An 8,621-nucleotide genomic window follows, 5' to 3' on the forward strand; every position below is an offset into this window, starting at 1 on the left:
GCTGTGGATTTTGAGCTTAAAGGTGGTAGGAGATCCTGGATTTTGAGTCCAGCGAAGCTGCATTTTGAAAATACACAGGTAAAAAGTCCCAACCCTTTTCTTCACTTTCCCCCCGAAGGCACGCCTCTAGAGTACATGAACGTGCACGAGCACGGAGGTGCACGAGCGCTGTTCTGACAGCAAGCATCGATCGTTGCCGTATTTAGTATTTAGTATTTAGTTTATGCTAACTATACGTTTAATAATGCTAGGTGCTAGCCAAGCTGGCTCTAGTTTAGCTTCCTGCCAAGCTTCTGGACGCGTAATTCGTTCACGGAGCAGGGTACGCGCACAGGGGGAAGGAGGGGGAGGGAGGAGCAGATTGCAGTTTGATAGACGGCATCAGAATCCAATCATTGTGAACGGTCCGTTCAGTATGATTGGATAGTGTTTTTCCTAGATTGTACGTTCTAGAGGCCACTAAAACTTTTCATATTAATGTCAAAACTTTTAATTAATTGGTTGCAATGGGGGTGTGAAGAGTATTTCAAGCAATATGTAAAAAAATGTTCCAGAAAAAGATCCCCTACCCCACCTTTAAATACCTCCACTACCCAGACAACCACCCATCATCCAAAACAAGTATATGAACGTTTTTATTTTTATGAATGATTGCGCCTCACTTCGTTCAGCAAGAAGCCTCAGACCTTTGACCCTCCCTCCAATTTATTCACTCTTTTAATTCCTTTCACTGACTCTCATATCTGCAGGAGTGCTGTTTCCTGCTGCAAAGACTGATATAAAGTAGTCTCTTAGTTGCTGAGTTACTGTCCCCCTTCTGTGGGGTATTTTTTCCACAGCTTATGTTAAGGTGCCCCTGTTTCTCTGCAGCCAAGAATCTAATTTCACATGCAAACTGCAGTCTCATTTATCAAGATTCTTCTTTATGTTTTGTCGAATATTTTCTACTAACAATCCTTTTCATCCAGTTTGGAAGACAGCTACAACGCAGCGAGCTGTAAGAGAGAAATTATTCAATCTAGTGATTTGAAAAAAGTTACTTCAATAAATGAATTCATCTTTTTTCTTTTTCTTTTTTTTTTAACTGCAATGGCATATTGTGACATTCGATATCCGCTCATTTCATTTCATGAATATAACCAAAGCATGTTTATAAAGAACGGTTATCAAAGAAACCAGAGCAAATACTGACAGTTTTCTGTTTGTTTGTCGTAATATCCAAATAATTTACTTCCCATATTGCAACATATTTTGTGTGGTATTCCACATTACAGACTGGGAAATAGCTGCCACTTAAAGCTGCAGTCTGCAAGATTTGTTGTTGTCATACGTAAAGTCCTACTTTTTGGCATTTTAAGAGTTTACATGATCTATCAGAACGCTTGAAGTTGAAAACGGGGACCTCCGTAGTCGCAAAATGCAAGAAATGCTTATTTTTTAACCGAAAAATAAAAAGTTATTCAACTTCCTGTCCCGCCCCTTCAAAACACATGAGAACTCGTGCACGTAGACGTGCACGCCAGATGCGCCTACACGACTCCTCATTCATCAACTCACCTGTCATTTGCGATCATGGAAGACACAGTAAGTAGACTAGCCCGTAATGAAGTTCAATAGTCTAGATAAATAAGCGTGGGGACGAGCCTACCTTGTATCGCGCGTGCACAATCGGTGATTGACAGGCAACAGAGCCCAGCTCGTAAACCTGATTGGTTACCTTTTACCGGTCCGGTCTGCAATTTTGTAAACAAACCTGCTGGCTTTGGAGGGACCTAGCGGGACATATAGGGGACCTAGAGAACTCATTTTTTTTTGTATTGGGGTATTTAATGTACTACTTTCAGAATCCCCGGACAGTTCCAGGCATTATGCTTGAAAAAGAGTTGCAGACTGCAGCTTTAAAACATGGAAACCTTTATTATTTTATGAAGTCCAGCTCAAATATGTTGTTTGAAAGTAGCACCATATAAGTAACGGCATACAAAAGCAACAGATACACAACACATAAGCATTTGGTGAGTCAAAGAGCATTATTGTTGCACAATTCCTGCTTTCCTCATTCAGCGGATCATTTCAAGACAGATATGCTTAGATGTAAACAACACCATATAGCATTTTAGGTTTGTTATTTTTTGGGGATTTTGGTTTTGTTTCTGTTTAAAGAAAGAGAATAAGTTTGATTTTTTTCTTTAAAGACTTTATTCATAGTTGATTTAGTTATTCTGTCCTTTGTTGAGGTCAATTTTGGGCTTGTTGCAGTTTAATTGAGTTCCTAAGAACTATTGTACAATACGCTCTGAGTTTCATCTTTTGTTGACCTTTTTTAAAAGCACAAGTTTGCAAAACTGTCCTCCTTCTCTGTTCTCGAGCTATGAGATGATCAGTGCAGGAGCCCGCTGCTCATTCATCTCAGCTCACAGAGCAGCCCCAAAGCAAAAGGGTCGTTTTCTTTAGTCTGCAATATGTGAAGAGTTTTTCTATTTGCAAATTACATGGATGTGATGAAAGAGCATTTTTTTGCTTTTATTCTTTCTTCTACTTGTCTTTGCTCATTTGACTCTCCTGAAAATCAATAAACTATTCCTGGGCTTTTGTGGCCCCAAGTTGGAATAAACTGCTGTAGAAAGAAGGTACAACTTTATAATGTTTAATATAGGATGCAATTAAAGATTTCGTTTACCTGTGAGACAAGAAATGAGTAGTCATCAAAATTCCAAATTGTAATATTTAGGATAATAAATTATGTATAGCTATTCTCATTTGTCACATGAATCAAATAAGAATAGTTGTATTTTAATTACCTGAGATTTAGCATTTTGTGCCCAACAATGATGGAGGTCACCTTCCAGGCCAGTCGGCCATGTTACTGCAGCAGCCCAGAGGAGACAAATCAAACACTGGCTTCAGAGGGTGCTTTTCATATTTTTTCTTACACACTTTGAAGAAAAGGTACTCAGTTGGTTGCAATTTGGTAAATTATCTGCATTTGTTTAGGTACTTTTAACTGCATTTCAATTCTTCAAAGCGTCTGTCATTTACCCATTTGCAACAGGTTACTATCACATATATGGACTTTATAAATGTAGGGCTTTTTTTCCTCTGTGATCTCTGGACATATGGAGGGCATTGTGGGGTTCAGTGTCTTGCCCAAAGACACTTCAGTACATGGAGGGGTTTCTGATCCAACTGCTGATCTGGTGTGCTGGTAATAAGAGCAACTGCATGTGAAGGATGAAAACTATGTCGATGATGGTGCAGTAACATTGTAGAAAGAATCTTTTTTTTTTTAGCCCCAACCACGATTGTTTTTTTACCTGGCCCAGGTAGTTTTTTTTTTAATCCGAACCAGTTATTTGCTGAAGCCAATCTGAAGGTGATGTTTACATGTAACCACAACAACCAGCAAAATGGCATCCTTGAGGGTAGCAGTCAAGTCGTAGAAAACACATTTTAGACCTAATCATGATCATTTTCTAACCCTAACCAGGTGATGTTATTGCTGAAATCCAACCATTATGTGACAAAACTGTTTTAGTAAAGTGTTGTTTGTTGATGGAACGTATGTTGGTGCATTTTCAGGCCCATAGCTGAAAATGCAGTGCTTAACTTAGAATGACATCTGCTCAGATCTCCTTCACGAGATGCCCTAATGAGCCATTTTGATGGGTTTGTAGTAAAAACTACTTATTTGACCGATTCAGTTTGAGGATTTGTTAGACAGCCTACAGACCAGACCTTTAATTGAATAGAAAAGGGAATTGACTGAAAATAATTTTTAATGGGGCTGCAGAAGTGAGTGAATCTTCTAATACTGGGCACTTTGCGCAGTGTACTGTAGACGTGAATTCAGTTAACTTGGGCTTAATGAACGAGTACATAAAGGCTGAGTGAAATTGGAAATGAGTTTGTTGACTAACTAACACAGGCTTTTATTGTTTCTTTTTTTATGACTTTAGCTTAAAGGGCAGAAGTAAAACATGAAGCTCACAGTTGAGACTATAATCCCTAGGTGTCCTGATTACATACTACAATACTGTTACCATGACAACCTCAAAGTCTGGTGCATTTTTAGATGACAAACCATAAACACCTGCAGGTGTTAACGTTCAACTTCAGCTGACTTCTTTTGAACTGTGGTGAAGGCTCAGTGGCACTTTGAGGAGGGTATTAGGGGCCTTGATGCTCATGCTAAACGATTTAGCCAACAAAACAACTGTCACACTCAGTCTAAGCGAACGGGCTTCCCCTTAGTTGATTAATTACTATGTGCAAGAGGTTATCCTATAATCATCACCGTGAAGTCCCACAAATACAAGATAGTCTGTTATCTGTGGGACTTCACGTTAAGCTCCTTGATTAGTAATGACAGCAACCATTAATCAGTAAACCACACAATTGGCAAAATTTAGACAAAAAGTACAAGAAAACATAAAAGAAAAGATTTCACAGGCACTTTTAACCCTTCTTCTGACATGTATCTGAATTCCAAAATCAGCATTGCAATAAATGAAACTCACATTTATGCCATGTGTGAGCCAGCCCTTGTTCTGGCATTCATTCACAAGTAATTCAAGTCTAAGCATTAGTGTATTCGCAGGCAGTCAAGGACAGTTCAGCTAACAGGACTGCAGTATATTATGCTCAAAACACAACCAAGATCTCCAGATTCACTGAAACACAGATACATCCACTGTAAATACTTAGTGTGTACAGTGTATACACCAATGCAGCCACAGTGAACCATGCATGACTATACACAATTTAATTTACTTAGATTCTATTGGGGAAAAAAACCATCCAAATGTAACCCAGCAAAATTCTAGATTTCAGAGGAAGTTTGACCCACTTTAAAGAGTTTCATATTCAGGAACACAAGATAAATCATGGTCATGAGATGATTAATGGGAGAGTAAAGTAGAATAAAAAATGTGTTTATATACAAACCCAGTTTGTAATGTTTTATTTTCTCTAGTTTTTCATTTTTATGGGGTATTAGATCATTTCAACCTGATCTAAAATGAAACTATGTGATTTAACTGTCCCTGATACTGATCTGCGTAATTCAAAATAAAGTACAGTTTTCATCCGAAACTTTAATTTCTCACGGCACGCAGTTACACACCAAAATAGCAATGAAGCTATAAGAATAGTTATGCTTGTTACAATGGCACCATACTTTTTTAATCGAAGATAACTGCGCTGTGCCAAAAATGAACTGTAGAAGCAGCCATTGAATTGAAGATATGCACATAATGTGCATTATGCACACTTTTTGGTTGAAAAAATGTAGTGCCAAAGAAAAACAGACCATCTGAGGCCAGAATGAAACAGTGTAAAAACCTATAATGTTTGCTCCAAGCACTATAAGTTTTCTGAGAACTGATTTTTTTTTATCATGTGAAACGTTAATCATCACATTTAAGGTAAATTAAAGTTGCAAATTAATGTAGTGAAATGCTAAATGGAGTGGAAATGAAAAGCAGCATAGAATAGAAATGCTGAATACTTGGGCAAATGTACCTCTGCAGTTTGTTCAAGAGTAAAACATCTGACAAACTTAGCAGTTACAAAAATGTTAAGCTAAAAGAAATATTAGAAATTTCACAACGGGAAATGATTGTGCATTTTAAGAACAACAAAAGTTATGTTGTTCTGACAATGCATGACTCCTCATGCATCGTCATATTGACAAAGGATTCAGAAGGGTGCATTTATCTTTAAAGGAGATCGAACACATGCTTTCAATCTCCTTCTCACTCAATTGCCTGTCTGTTGTTACAAAACTTGAGGGGATTCAGCATTATACAGCTAGTCTTCACCAGTGAGAACTGCAGGGTAAAAAAAAATCAGGTCAGAACAGACTTTTTATTAATTACATGAGTAAATCACACCGCTCTAATCATAACCACCTCAATTACAAAATAAGGTGCTGTAATACATGATGAAACAAGTGAAATTCAAGGAATAACAGCAGACTCAGACGAGCGTTACTCATTTAATTGATTCACAAGAGGTGGACACGATATCACAAGTTAAGTTCCATGCAGCGTGATCAAATTCAACAGGCCTGCAACGATTAATAGCAAATGAGAAGAAACATTTTTGAAGCGTTCATCATGAAAAGTTTTGTTAAGACAGAAAGGGATGCAAGCTTTCATGAATTAAACTTTACTGGTGTACATATTGGATTAGATTGTATCACTCAGTGTTCAACAAAGCTGGTGCTGGCAAAATGGATAAACAGTTTTTTGCACATTTATGTACACTCAGGTAGTTATTGTTGCAAGACTATTTCATAAGATTTAATTAAGCTGCCAAGATATTGTGTTCACCCCACGTACTCACACTTGTCATGTCCATTTATAACCATCAGTCAGAGATGGTCAGAAAAAAATGTCTATCCTCCCTGCAGCACATTCAGAGGTGAAATCTCATTTGAAGCGTGGCCTTCTTTCACTTAAAAAAATCATTTTAATCTAAAATGCTGTGCTCTACAAGTGTGTCACAACTAATCTTTTCAAATAAAACCACCAAAATGAAAAGCCACAGGTCACAAGAAGCTAGAGTGCCTCAGTGGAAAAGGAAGGGAATTTGTGTGTCTTTAATTTTGGGAAGTGTTTGCCGAGTAAATTGGCTTGCAAAATAGCTGTAAATGAAAAGCCCACAAAGAAACAAATGAGATGACAGGTTTGAACTTTCTGGGTTGTTTCTGACTGTATTTCTGGATCAGAACATGGTGGCAGTGAGCTTGAGGAAAAGCAGAAGCCCAGTTTGGCAGAATAATCAAGAAAAAAGATGAATTCAACGGACTTTGAGAGGAAATACAAATAAGAGTTTATAATCTCAGTTGCACAGCCTGATATTTATGCTTGCAAGAAGGAATGAAGTAAGATCTGTGTCTAAAGAGTCAAGAAGTGAAGTAAGCAAAAGCTTAGCTTCATCTTCTCAAGCACTTTCATGGGTTGTTCATTAAACACAATCAAATCAAAAGCTAAATCAAAAAGGGAAGCATTGTGTATTGAGGTTTATTCTTCAAATACAATGTTACAGCAACTGCACTCCTTCTTCTGAGGAAAATAGAAAAGTTGTCTTGACCCGAAGACAAATTTATTCTGAGTTTCATTAAAGGTAGGGTAGGAGATCCTGGATTTGGAGTCCAGCGAAGCTGCATTTTGAAAATACACAGGTAAAAAGTCCCAACCCTTTTCTTCACTTTCCCCCCGAAGGCACGCCTCTAGAGTACATGAACGCGCACGAGCACGAAGGTGCATGAGCGCTGTTCTGACAGCAAGCATCGATCGTTGTAGTATTTAGTATTTAGTTTATGCTAACTATACGTTTAATAATGCTAGGTGCTAGCCAAGCTGGCTCTAGTTTAGCTTCCTGCCAAGCTTCGTTCACGGAGCAGGGTACGCGCACAGGGGGAAGGAGGGGGAAGGAGGGGGAGGGGGAGGGAGGAGCAGATTGCAGTTTGATAGACGGCATCAGAATCCAATCATTGTGAACGGTCCGTTCACAATGATTGGATACTGTTTTTCCTAGATTGTACGTTCTAGAGGCCACTAAAACTTTTCATATTAATGTCAAAACTTTTAATTAATTGGTTGCAATGAGGGTGTGAAGAGTGTTTCAAGCAATATGTAAAAAAATGTTCCAGAAAAAGATCCCCTACCCCGCCTTTAAGCTGTGATAACTCAAACTCATTCTAGACTCATAGGAAGACAAGGCTCCTGGAAGAAAGGAGCGCTAACTCCCCAGAGAAATTGTTCCATAATGTGATATTGTGAAAAGGCTTATCAAACATCCTTTTCAAGGCAGAGCCAATGCAGCTTTGTTGTGCAGTACTGTCATGTGTGAAAGTACAGAGGCGGAACAGGCAGTTAAATTTGATCGGCCTCTGATGCTTCTCTGAGTCAGAAAACACTCTTCTCTAACCAACAAGATTGTCACCTCTCAGCTGATACAGAGACACCGTTGCTAGGTGAAACATCAACTGGGAACAGTGCCAGCTTAACGAATAGTGCAAGGATTCAGAGAATCTGAAAAAAACTCTGCACACTTGGAACAAACCAGAAAATTATATTGACCATCTGTGATGGCGCTACATAACTGCAACACTCTGGCATGTAAAGAAAAAGGGGAACATCCAGAACTGTCACCATCCTTCCCTGGACCCAAAACCTATCTAAAATTAACTGAGACCAAATAGAAAGCTGTCCTTTGGACTTCTAAAACTGTGATCTGAAATAAGAGACACTAAGTTCATACAGAGTAGAGGCACCATTGAGACCATTTACTTCAAAGTTTGAGCATGTGTTCAAACATGGGGTACCTGGTACCCTCTGAGATAAATGAGCAAAAGTTGTGTTGGCTCTGTTGATACAAAAATGGAGAACAGAAGCTTGCAGCCATCCTAAAAGGACAAACATCACACCAAATGATAAAACTTGGTTACTTGTGTGGTTAATCATTATTGATGACTGTGAAATAATTATTTCACTGTGTCACTGATGTCTAAAGGTGTTATTCTGTATATCATTATGTTGCTACTTTCTATATTTGTGCATTTGAATATTTTTCTAATTTGTCTTATTATGGAAAAAAACCTGTGACTATTGATT

This window comes from Odontesthes bonariensis, chromosome 1 (genome assembly GCF_027942865.1).
Source record: "Odontesthes bonariensis isolate fOdoBon6 chromosome 1, fOdoBon6.hap1, whole genome shotgun sequence".
NCBI lineage: Eukaryota > Metazoa > Chordata > Actinopteri > Atheriniformes > Atherinopsidae > Odontesthes > Odontesthes bonariensis.